Source organism: Triturus cristatus, chromosome 2_1, assembly GCF_964204655.1.
Source record: "Triturus cristatus chromosome 2_1, aTriCri1.1, whole genome shotgun sequence".
Taxonomy (NCBI): domain Eukaryota; kingdom Metazoa; phylum Chordata; class Amphibia; order Caudata; family Salamandridae; genus Triturus; species Triturus cristatus.
Window position 1 is genome coordinate 674,346,814 of NC_140581.1, and position 13,339 is coordinate 674,360,152.

Below are 13,339 nucleotides of genomic sequence, written 5' to 3' on the forward strand. Positions count from 1 at the left end.
CTCTCACTGACTCACTCGCTGATTGATTCACTCACTGAGTCACTCTCTCACTAATTGACTCACTCACACTGACTCACTCTCTCTCTCATGACTCACTCTCCTCGACTCACTATCACTAATTGACTCACTCTCACTGACTCACTCTCTCCCTCTCACTAATTGACTCACTCTCACTGGCTCACTTGCTCACAAATTTACTCACTCTCACTGAGTCACTCTCTCACTAATTGACTCACTCTCACTGACACTCTCTCATGACTCACTCTCACTGACTCAATCTCACTAATTAACTCGCTCTCACTGACTCACTCACTAATTAACTCGCTCTCACTGACTCACTCACTAATTGACTCACTCTCAATGACTCAAAAATGGACTCACTCTCACTGACACACACTCTCTCACTAATTGACTCACTCACTAGCTCACTGACTTACTCTCACGGACTCACTAATTGACTCACTCTCACCGACACACTCACTAATTGACTCACTCTCAATGACTCACTAATTGACTCACTCTCAATGACTCACTAATTGACTCACTCTCACTGACTCACTATCACTAATTGACTCACTTTCACTGACTCACTATCACTAATTGACTCACTCTCACTGACTCACTCACTAATTGACTCACTGAGTCACTCTCTCACTAATTGACTCACTCTCTCACTGACACACTCTCACTGACACACTCTCACTGACACACTCTCACTGACACACTCTCACTGACACACTCTCACTGACACACTCTCACTGACACACTCTCACTGACACACTCTCACTGACACACTCTCACTGACACACTCTCACTGACACACTCTCACTGACACACTCTCACTGACACACTCTCACTGACACACTCACTAATTGACTCACTCTCACTGACTCACTAATTGACTCACTCACTGACTCTCTCTCAATCTCACTAATTGACTCGCTCTCACTGACTCACTCACTAATTGACTCACTCTCAATGACTCACTCTCTCATGACTCACTCTCACTAATTGACTCAGTCTCACTGACTCACACTAATTGACTCACTCTCAATGACTCACTAATTGACTCACTCTCACTGACTCACTCTCTCTCACTAATTGACTCACTCTCACTGGCTCACTAATTTGCTCACTCTCACTGAGTCACTCTCTTACTAATTGACTCACTCACACTGACTCACTCTCTCTCTCTCATAACTCACTAACTGACGCACTCTCACTAATTGACTCACTCTCACTGACTCACTCGCTGATTGACTCACTCACTGAGTCACTCTCTCACTAATTGACTCACTCACACTGACTCACTCTCTCATGACTCACTCACTGACTCACTATCACTAATTGACTCACTCTCACTGACGCACTCACTAATTGACTCACTCACTGAGTCACTCTCTCACTAATTGACTCACTCTCTCACTAATTTCCACACTCACAGACTCACTCTCAGAAACTCTCTCTCACTCCCTGACTCATTGGCTCACTCTCACTGGCACACTCTCACTGGCTTACTCTCACTGACTCACTAATTGACTCACTCTCACTGGCTCACTCTCACTAATTGACTCAGTCTCACTGACTCACTCACTAATTGACTCACTCAATGACTCACTAATTGACTCACTGTCACTGAGTCACTCTCTCTCTTATGACTCACTCTCACTGACTCACTCTCACTAATTGACTTAGTCTCACTGACTCACTCACTAATTGACTCACTGCCAATGACTCACTAATTGACTCACTAAATGACTCACTGTCACTGAGTCACTCTCTCTTATGACTCACTCTCACTGACTCACTCTCACTAATTGACTCACTCTCACAGACTCACTTACTAATTGACTCACTCTCAATGACTCACTAATTGACTCACACTCTCTCTCACTAATTGACTCACTCTCACTGGCTCACTTGCTCACTAATTAACTCACTCTCACTGAGTCACTCTCACTAATTGACTCACTCTCACTGACTCACTCTCACTAATTGACTCACTCTCACTGATTGACTCACTCTCACTGATTGACTCACTCTCACTGATTGACTCACTCTCACTGATTGACTCACTCACTAATTGACTCACTCTCACTGACTCACTCTCACTCACTCATTGACTCACTCTCACTGGCTCGCCATACCACAGGAATGTTCCACAGGCAAATATAAACTTTCTTTACAGTATCCTTGTTGCATCCTTTTGTAGTGTGATCGAAGTATACTACAGTTACACATATAAAGGAATCAAGGCCGAAAGCAAGTACATTAAAATGAAGTAAATATTGCCTTCTTGACACTAGAGATATGGGAAATAGTAACTGTGGTTCAAGCATGCAGACAGCGGGCTTCTTTGCAATTACATTAGAAATGCTAAATTAACAAGTGTCAGCAGGAAACAGACCAGAGGCGCCACTAGGGCAGAAGCCAGACAGAACCATCCTCCTTGATTGCGGTTTCCCCTCAGAGGTGTCCGTGCTGCATATACTTAAGGAGCCTGCGAGGTTAATAAGGTCACATTTAAAATTCTGCTTTGGCTTACAGCGCTTCATATTTCATTGCTCCCACACGCAGGGGGCCAGAAGCAACGGATATGGTGTGATACATAGAAGTAAGAGGGAACAACTGTCAAAATTGAAATGACAAAAAAAGGAGTTTTAATAAAGGCGCGTTGTTAGAATCCTGCATGCCACTGTACAACATAAACGTTACACAAATATACTAAGAAATATACAATTTTATTTGTACAATATTTCTATAGTGGATTAAAAACTTTAAAGTTTGGTGAATGGGAGCCCCACCATAAATCAGTGTGACTCTGGCAACACCTAACACATGGCTACCCTGCCTCGTCTAACATATAGGAAAACATCTACAAAAAATGCTTTCATTTATTCCAAATTATAAACACTTAATTCTGATAACAGAAATCTACACATTTTTTTCATATGGTACCATACGAAAATGCACCTCCTTATAAACCTTCCGTTTTCCTTCTGCCTACATGGAATGGTCTTTTCCCTGCTCCTATGGGACAGAACAGCAACTTCTCAAGGAGATAGCAATCTTAAGTGCCAGGCCACATGTCTTTTATTATGCTGCCACAGTCTAAACAATTGGAACTTTTGACACCACGCCAGACTTCTTGGGGCAGGGAGGAACTGATAACAGTCAACAGTTGTACACTGGCTCAGTTACTGCTCACACATTAAGCCATGGGTCACGACAAAGGAACATGGAGCTTTGTTATACCCTACATCCTTATAACCCAACTTTTAAGTGTGCTGCCTCAGTCTCTAACAGAAGTACATTTAAGAAACAATTGCAACATTTCACACCACGCCACACTGCTTGGCACATGTTTCTTTCTTGAAGCACAAGGTGTGAATACATTTAAAACAGACTGAACTGATAGAATAGCCTAAAGGCAGCATTACGTTTTTAGCCAATTACAACGCAGCTTTCTAAAACAAGCATTTGCAAAGCAATATGTATCGCATTTGCGAGAGTTTAAGCTTTTAGCATTGTAAATGGCAATGATTTTATTTATGTTTTAAATACCAAAAAATAAATAAGAGGCATTTTCATATACAATGCCAAGAGCTCAAACTTGCGTAAGTGCGAGACCTATTGCATTGCAAATGCTTGTTTACCTTGGCCTCTGGGACGGGCGAAGGTCCCAGTTTTTCAGGCCACCAACAAGAAGACCAGACAGGAAGTAAGTTTCCAAATACAATCACCTCAGTCTTCGTAGGGTTCAGTTTGAGGTAGTGTATGGACATCCAAGAGTTAATTGCTAGCATACCATCATGAAAGCTGACCGAAAAATCGGTCCTGTTTTTGTAGACGGACAGAACAATTTGTGTATCATCTGCATAGGAGGTAAGCGCCAGGCCAAAAGATTTGACTGTGCGTGCCAATTTTGTGACGTAAATATTAGCGTGGGGCTGATGGATGAGCCCTTTGGTACCCCAAATGGAAGAGAGAAGGTGGCAGATTCAAAGTTGCCCAAGCTAACTAATTGAATGTGCTCAGACAAAAAGGATGCCAGCAAAGATTTAGCATTTATTACTGATGCCTATAGTAGTGATACTGTTGATCAACAGCCCGTGATCAACTGTTTCAAAGTCCGCTGACAGATCTAAGAGAATAAGAGCTGCTGCCCCTCCTCTGTCTAGGGCGACCCTTATCTCTTCAGTGACTTTAATCAGCACTATTTCAGTGCAATGGCCCGCTCTGAAACCAAATTGAGCATCATCCAGCAACAGGTTGTCTTGGATGTATTGTGAAAGTTGTCTATTCATTACTTTTCTACCAGTTTAGCAGGCAGAGGAAGGCGCGTGATGGGCCGATAGTTGTTGGGATCTGCTGCATCCAGATTGGGGTTTTTTTAACAACGGAAGAATAGGAGCCTTCTTACATTGAGTGGGAAAAACGCCTGTGATGAACATGGTGTTAACAGTGTTTGCCAGGTTAACACCAATTAGGTCAGGGATACGTTCCAGGACAGACGGTGGACAGGGATCGATCGGGGAGCCTGATTTAGCATTGCTCACCATAACAGCTATATGTTCCAAGGTGACCGGAGAAAATTCCGTAAAAGCCAGTCTCGCACCATTCTTTATCTACATCAGGCAGAATCGCCTCGAACTTGGAATAAATGTGTTCTAGTTTTGCCTGAAAGCTCTGGGCTAGAGAGTCACAGAAAGCTTGAGTCGCAATGTTGGAATGGTTTTCTGGTGGAGCTGCAAGTATAAATACCACCTGAAACAATTGTTTGGTGGAGTCCTGAGCGGATTCTATTTCCTGTGTGAAATAGTTGCTTTTTTCCTTTATAAGGAGGCGTTTGTAGTCGACCAGAGCCTGCTTATAATGCATTTTCTCATGAATATCATAATGTAGCTGCCGTGTGTTTGAATTTTCGCAGGCATCACGTGACGCCAGCCATGGCTGACAGGAAGGTGATGGGGTCACCTGCGGGGGCAGGGGCAGCCAGGTGGGTAAAGAGGAGGGGCTCTGTCCTGCACTCAACTACCTGGTGTTCGCCTGGCTGCCCCTGACGCTCCTGTACCTGGAGACCTCTCCCAGTTGTCGGACATTGGCCATGAAAATTTTGTAGAAGATGTGGTTGCCTTTGCAATACATAACTTTTCGCAACAATAGGTTTGGTAACTACATGGCGGGGAGGCCTGGCTGGTCAGGAAACCACCCAGGCCTTTGGCAGGGAAGGAGTCATGTTTGGATACAAAGCAGGTGGACAAGCTTGGCATCAGGAATAGAAGTGCAGGCAAATTCAGGCTGGAATTGGAACCCTTTGGCTCAAACTGGGGCTGTTGTACCGCAGAATATAAAGAATGGCTCAGGACGCCTGCTACAGGGATTGCCCAAAGTCTCCCATGGTACTCCATTACATTGCCTTGGCTCTGGCATGGTTGTTTTGAGGTCCAGATTTCATGCTGGGCCACGCTCACTCTATCTTGAAGGAGCAGGTGAGTTTGCCTTGTGATGTGCAACTTGTTGGGGGGGGGATCTCAGCCTCAAGACCGTTGAAATAGTGGATGCCCTACGTTCCTGGGGGGTGGTCAACCATGACTCCTTCGAGGGCTATTATTATGAGATTCTATGTTCGTTATTCTAATGAAGTGCTGTACATAGTGTAAATAATATGCAAGAATGCAAATGTTTTTTAATGTAATGCAAATATTTTTAAATGTCATGTTTATGGATTGTATTAAATATAGTCCTAGAATCGTTATGCTTTCTAAAGGAAGAATGTTGTTACCTTGTCTCTGTCATTTTGGGGGAAGATTCTCACCTCACCTGGGGGGTGGGGGAGATGAGGCCTCATGGGTGGATGGGAATAGGTTTTGGTACGGTCCCCCACCTGTACATCTGCCTTGAACACTGGTGAGGACAATGGAGCAGGCCAACGCAATAGTAGTCACCTGCAATGTGAGTAACTCCTAGGACACAAAGACAGCATGAAAGGCAGACGCTGAACAAGAAAAAAAGGAATGGCCAATCGGGGGATGTGTACTAGTGTGAAAATGAAGTAGTAAATGAGTCTGAATTACAACTTTTACTCTGGAGGTCGGGAACGGCCACATTCATGAAGCTGCAGAGTGCTGGCAGGCGTATTCAGGTCATATACTAAAGACTGAGCTTGCCTTTGCAGGTACCCGAACCAACCATAAACGTCACTGAATCCTTCCTGTCTGGACACCTCCCCACCTGACGGGTTTGCATCTTGAAGTGTCTTGCATAGCTCTATGTGCTTCAAGAGGTTAAAATCAAGGCCTACGCTCAGCGTAAAGATGCAAACTGCAAGGAGCTGGCTGCTGCGAGAGGCACTGTATAAAAATGCACGCTTACAGGAGCACCAGAAAGCCGAAGGCTGGGTATTGCCTCTTTACCATATACAGCTTCCGGGACGGCCGTGTTTACTAGTCTGCAAACTGCAATCCAGGTCTGGTAACTCAAAGCGGCATCAATGCAGCGAGTGGGTGTCTACTAGTTCAGATCACTAACTGCTGATGGCCCGTATATGGCCCGAGGAAAATAAACTCTGGATAACGATCAGACCGCGCTCCATAGCTGCCTTAGATAAGGGGGTGAAATTCTGCAAGACTGCAATATACGACTTTTATAATCTTCAATAAACCCTGACAAAGTACCACATTCTGTGCAAGTCCGAGTTCAAAAGAATGTTTCTGTGATAAAGCACGACAACATCTTTTGCATGAGACGTGTGAAGTGCAATTTGCAAATCAGCAAATGTATAGATCCTCCCTCTAGAATATCGCTCAAAGCACAGTTCCATCTTGGATTCTGCACTGTCCTGACACCTTCTCCCCTCATCATTTGACTGCTCTTGGCGGCGATTTAGATTTCGCGCTGCGCCTGCGCATTATAAAATAACAATTCCATCTGACCTTCCAGTGGGCTCATGGTACACGTGTGTCACATGCCAGGAGAGGTGTCACATTTTATTATTGCTTGTAGGCGAGTTGAAAATTATGTTTCGAATACCTTCAGGCTGAAGGTAACATTCCTTTCTAACACAGTTTCACTGATTGCACAGAAAATCGCTGACTTAGTCGACTTTCTTGGAAATGCTTAGAATGTCTGTCACACAATTATGGGTGTTAGTAATCATTACAGAGCTGTAGTCTGTAATGCTTATAAAATGCACTGATTCATTGTTTCTATTGTAAACACACTAAGGAGGTCAATCGCAAAGATTAAGAAGTACACTGGGGATGGTTCACAAATGTACACATTTACCCACGTAAAAAAGTACATTTGCAAGTTACTTGTTTTCGAGTTTTTGGGAATTCACATATATGTCCATCCAAAAATGTACGCACATATAAAGATGTTTGTTTTCAATGACCATGAACGTATGGACATATAACAATGATGATTGTGTTCAATGATCATGTAAGTTCATTTCTCAACGAGGCCACGGTAAGCAGTGTAGCCATTAGTGTTTCAGCTATGTGTGGAAACTGCATGCATGTTTGTGAAAGGCCAAAATACTACTAAATTGAAGGTGGGACCCAAATATGTGTTGCAAGTCAATGGCCTCTCCTTTGACTCTCCCTTTGAAATGCCAGCTCTCGCAAATCCAGTCAATGGGGAAATTCACTAAAATGTGACGCGATGCAGCGTCAAAGGGATAATAAAAGAAATCAGCATATGTATTAATATATAACACTGTTTTATTCTTCCCTAGCACTGATGCACTTTTGGCTGTCGTGAGTCAAAACATACACCTTTGCTTCACAGTGCAAAGGTGTCAGAACCCCATTCAGAGGGCAATGGGGCATGCAGGGTTTACTGACCCCAATCTTGGTGGTTGAGGCCTTTTACTCCTATTGTTCCTGGGCCCGACCTTCCATGGATGTCGCACCACTGGGCCAAGTAGCCTTCTGTACTTGGCTCTCAGTGGTAGCTGTGGTCGAACAGTCAAGGCTCCCTAGAGGGGATGCAGATACAGGTCAGTGGACATGACTCATAACTCAAAATACAAAGAGTTCAAATAATAAATCAATGTCTAGCTAAATACTTGCTTTTATAAGAAAAGTAGGTATTTCTAACTCTACACAGGCAAATAAATGTGACATTCAAATGCAACAACACAATCCTCTTGAGGTTGGGGATCTAGAAGTTGTAGGCGAATACCTGCTCCACCCTCCTTCGTGTAACATGTTCAGGATAATTCCCCATTCACAGGTGGCCGCATTAGAGAATGCAAACTACAAGGCCGTACTCAAGAGTTCTCCCTTTTGACCCTTTAGGATCTTTGTCAAAAGTGTCTATCGTGCCACAGCACTATGATCAGTGAGTTCCCCTAGGGCCCAAGTAGCCTAGTTCATGTCTTACCCGTTCGCGCAACACAGAAGAGTTCAGCAGTGCAGTGGATGCCTGCAAAGATGCACCCGCAAGTCCTACTCCGTTTGGAGAGGTCAGGCTGCTCGCAGCCCATGTTGCGGCACTCAGCAGCAAAGGCCTTTTCTCTTGAGTGGCTCTGCCAGAGATCTCCTAGATGTCGGAGGAGCTCTCTGCACACGAAGACGCGGTAAGTTGACTTTGCTCAACGGAGAAGTAATCTGTTCTTCAGCTCCCGTCTGGAGCCAGCTAGAGTGCGGCGGCATCCACAACATCTCCAGCAATCCTCAGTGGTGAGTCAGGGGCAGTTCCCTCGCAGTGTGGGTCCAACCTGCAGGTCGTAGGCTCAGTCTCTCCTTCGGTGATGGCCCGAATCTTTTGGCAACATTGGTACGGGAAGCCCCGGCTGGCATATGGGGTTGCCCCAGTACGGGGTCATTCGGGCTCAGGTTCTCCCACCACAAGTGCCCTGGTCCAGACACTCACACAAGTCTTGGCCCTCCTTGAAGTGGTAACTACAAGTGGCCTCTTCTGACATACGGGGTCACTGCGGCGCGGCAGTATGGACAAAGCAAGACCCGGGCGGTGCTCAACACATGGCTCAGTCTACGGTAGACCTCTCCTGGCATACGGGGGTCACTGAAAATAATCTTGCACACAGGCAATGGCCCCATCGGTTCTTAGCCGAATCATCACACCTTGCACAGGGAGACCTCACAACAGGGCTTCCCACTGCACTTTGCTCCCTCTAATGTTCTCCTCTTTCTCAAAGGGCACACTTGTCTTGGCAAGCAGTAAGGGGATTTAACTGGGGAGACAGGATTCCCCTATTTGCACATGGCCCCTCCACCTCTAAATGAGGGCGCACCAACCATTAAATGTGGGCTCACTGCTCCAGCATAGAAAACAGGAAGCTGGTTCCATATCAGCAGAGGCTGTATGTTCAATAACGCAGCTCCAGAATCATACAAAATAAACGTCGAGATTTACGCTGCCAACTCCACCGCAAAGTCTACTAAAATGATCAGGCTGTCGTTATCGAAGGCCTTTCTACTAACCCTCTGGAGCGAGTATTACCATTTAACTCTGCTACTGATGCTTAACAGGCACTTAAACCAGCAGGCCTTCTCATTTCACCACTGCGTGATTTATTTGACTTTTCATGACATTTGCTTCTTTAGTGAATTTGCATTGAACCCCAATGTTACATGTGTAGCAGCCGGCACGTTGTCATGTTCAAGGTGAGCCACGCTGGCCCTTTATCATGATAATGATATATTAAACGTCTAACGATAATAGTACGTCATTTGCACCACAGACTATTTTATCGGCATGCTGTTAGACAGGCAACGGATGGACCTTTGGCATGATAAATGTCTGGCCTGAATGCCCACACTTAGCACGCAATAGCGAGACTTAAATAGGTATGGGATAAGGTATATGATTCAGGGTCGTTTACAAATGAGGTATAATATTCCTTAGTGATGATTTCTATCGTTTAGTTGTGTGGTGTTGTGTGAAGAGGGCAACATTCAGACTCTGGAACTGGGTCCTATATCAGTGCAGTGGCACGGGTTCCATGGACCCTCGTACAAGAAAGAGGAAAAAAGATCCCTTCCTCTGATCTAAATTGGAAAAAAATAGATATTCCTTAGGTGCAGTGGGCCATTCAAACCCCTGGGCCCAGGTGCCACTGCACTTTCTGCGCAATTGAATGAATGAATGAATGAAAATATTCTTATATAGCGCATGGCTACCCGGAGGAATCCCAGCGCTGCGGATGGGCGTCGAGGAGCAGGTGGAATTATGGGAATAGCCATGTCTTCAGTTGTTTGCGAAATGTCAGATAATTGGCTTCCTTGCGGATGGAGAGAGGGAGGGAGTTTCAGAGTCTAGAGGCGTTGTAGGAAAGAAGGCGACCCCCTGACCGGGCCCTCCTGATTCTGGGGACTTCCGCTAGATGGAGTTGGTCTGAGCGGAGACTTCTGGTGGCTTTGTAAGGCTTGATTAGGTTTTTGATGATGGGGGGACCTTTATCATGAAGGTTTTTGAGTGCGATGCAAAGGGCTTTGAAGTGTATTCTTTCTTGTATCGGGAGCCAGTGGAGTGTCTTCAGGGCAGGCTTGGCAGAGCAGCGGTTATTAGTGCCCATGAGGAGCCTAGCTGCCGAGTTTTGGACCACCTGTAATTTGGAGATAACCGAGTTGGGCGCGCCCAGATAGAGGGCATTGCCATAGTCCAACATAGAAAGAATGAGCGCTTGAACCAAGAGCTTTCTGGAGTGGAAAGGTAGGAGAGGGAGTACTTTCCGTGCGGTACGGAGCATACCATAGCAAGTGGGCCGGGTTTTCTAGCTTGTGTTCTAAAGGTAAGATCATGGTCAAGCCAAATGCCCAGGCTCTCTATTTCCTGTTTAGGCGATGGTGCGGGCCCTATGCACGGTGGCCACAGGTTGTTGGAGATAAAACTTGCTTGGTTGCCCAGCAGCATGAGCTCTGTCTAGTCACCGTTAAGCTTGAGGTGGGAGGAGCTCATCCAGCTGGCGACTTCTTTGAGGCATGAACAGAGGTTTGTGGGAGACTGCTCTTCCTGGTTGAAGGTCACAATGAGCTAGGTATCGTTTGCGTAAACATTAAAAAGGGTTGGGCTCAAAGAGGAGCCCTGGGGTACCCCGCATTGGAGTGGTACTGGTTGGGACCGGGTGTTGCCTTCAAATACCTGAAAGAATCTTTCTTCCAGGAATGATTCCAACCAGGACAGGGCCTTGCCTGTCACTCCCACTTTTTTGAGACGGTGTATCAGGATACGGTGGTTCACCGTGTCAAAGGCTGCACTTAGGTCTAGGAGGATGATGGCTGAGGATCCTCCGGCGTCAAGAATCTTTCGTGACTCCTTCACCACCGCTATTAGTGCAGTCTCAGTGTCCTGGCCGGGACGAAAGCCGGTCTGGGAGGAGAGCAGTAGTTTAAAGGTTTCAAGGTGCGCGGAAAGTAAGTGGTTTACGTATTTTTCTGCGACCTTGCTAATTCCAGGGAGTAAGGAAATGGGGCGATAGTTGCCCAGCTCCCTGGGCTCTAGGTGTTTTTTTTTTAATAGTGCCCTCACCATGGCATTTTTCCAGTCCCGGGGGACTATACCTGAAGCTAGCGAGGCATTGATTAAATTGACGATAGGAGTGATAATTGTGGGCATTGCTAGCTTCAAAATATTTAAAGGGACAGGGTCGCTCGGGGACTGCTAGGTGTGTCACTGGAATGATCATATTTGCCACTAGCCGGAAACTGGAAATAATGATTAAATGTTATATGTGGCGCAGGCTATCCCTTAGCACAGGAATATCCTATACACTGCAAAAGCAGGACATTTGCATGATGATGCAACTGGACCAGATGAACAAGACTTGTTATGCGCACACAGGATGAGTCTGGCGGTGGTGATTTATTGATGTAGAAGTTGAGCATCGTCGTTCGTGGACTGCAAAGTGGGGAGCATATATATGAACCACAGGTGGCAGATTGGATTGATCATGCTACGATACCTATATGTGCCACCACAGCTAACTAATAGCCCCAAGACAGGATGCTGATGAAATGTCTCATGCTTCTCTGACGTCCCCTATGGGTCTGATGCTAAAGATACAGTACACGTGGCACGAACTGGTCCTAGTATAATAAGTTGCTCTGCTCTGTGGTTTGTGCCTCCCTCCCCCTTTGCCCCCGGCGGTGGCACGAGCGAGGCATGTGTGAGGCGCTCTGGTTACATACCTGCCCTTGCTGATCTTCCCTCTCTGCGGCTCTCGGAGTTACTGCAGCTAGGCTGTTATGTCCACGACTGATGCCGGAGCAAACTCCTGGCTCCACTCTCGTCCGACAGCTCGTTCTCCCCTGCTCTGCCTCCCAAACGTGAAACCGCTGTGGTGCGAGGAGGTTGAGTAGGCGAGTGGGTGTCTCTCACTGTAACAAGCTGTTTGTCATTGTTCGCCGGTGTCCCGTGTTGTGAAACGGTTGGAACACCTGAACAGCGAGCTCACCAGACATAGCTGCTGTCTGCAACAAAAAATGCGCCGCCAGATGTCACTCCAACTCCCACCATCCAATGGCAACGGCGCGCATCAACAGGGAGGCGGGAGTGCACTTGTGTAACCGTGACGAACGTATGTAATTGGTTACTGTACAGTCCAGACGTTATATTTATTCTTCACTGACAAGGGCAGTGGGCGGGGTCTAAGTGGACCGTTCGGCTGAATGAACATGAGGCCATTCTACGTCATTCCAGCGGAAATCTGGGACTAACTAAGCATATGGTATCCTGAGCGACCTTACTTAGACATTCATTACTAATCGTCCACTCATGTAGTTGCTATTGGGCGGACCTCGCATGTGTAAGCAGTACGATGCATTTTTGGATCTGACTCATGTGTTTTTAGCATAGCGGCGTCCTTTCTCAGGTTGTATTGCTGCACACTCTGTAAAGATAGCTTTGAAATAGAAATCCTAAAAATACGATCTTTTGATAAGCACGAGATAGGACAAGTCGCACCCGCAAATAGTGTGGGCACCCCATAGAATCTTTAATTGTGAATGTCTTGAATCGTTTTGCAAAACACATATTTAGTATAAAGCAGTATTTCTTCTTGAGACATATTAGGCCCTCTTTACACAGGCCGTGGGAAGCACCCAGTGCATAGTACCGTAATATCGCAACCTAGCAGGTGTTTCACTGTAAAATGGGAAATTACTGCGAGTATTAGTGTTTGTGTCCTCTGCATCCATCAAGGGAAACCCCTCAGTGTCATTTCACACCTTACCAAAAGATAAACAGAGGGTTAAAGTATTTTTCATTTTCTTAGGCTTTGTGTTTTTGTAAGATTGTTAGGTCTATGTATATGACATAGAAATGACGTCCTTGTATATGTGTGTGTTTTTATATTAGCAAAAGCAATTTA

At 45.7% G+C, this 13,339-nt stretch overlaps 1 protein-coding gene across 1 annotated transcript in view; it reads right to left on the reverse strand.

The window, feature by feature from the left end:
• The window catches only part of STARD4 (StAR related lipid transfer domain containing 4), a 194,730-nt gene extending 182,249 nt beyond the window's left edge, over nucleotides 1–12,481 (reverse strand). Inside the window, exon 1 of the mRNA XM_085632592.1 lies at nucleotides 12,159–12,481. The gene's annotated coding sequence lies outside the window, so the exon portion shown is untranslated. The remainder of the gene's footprint in view (nucleotides 1–12,158) is intronic.
• Nucleotides 12,482–13,339: the final 858 nt, after the last annotated feature.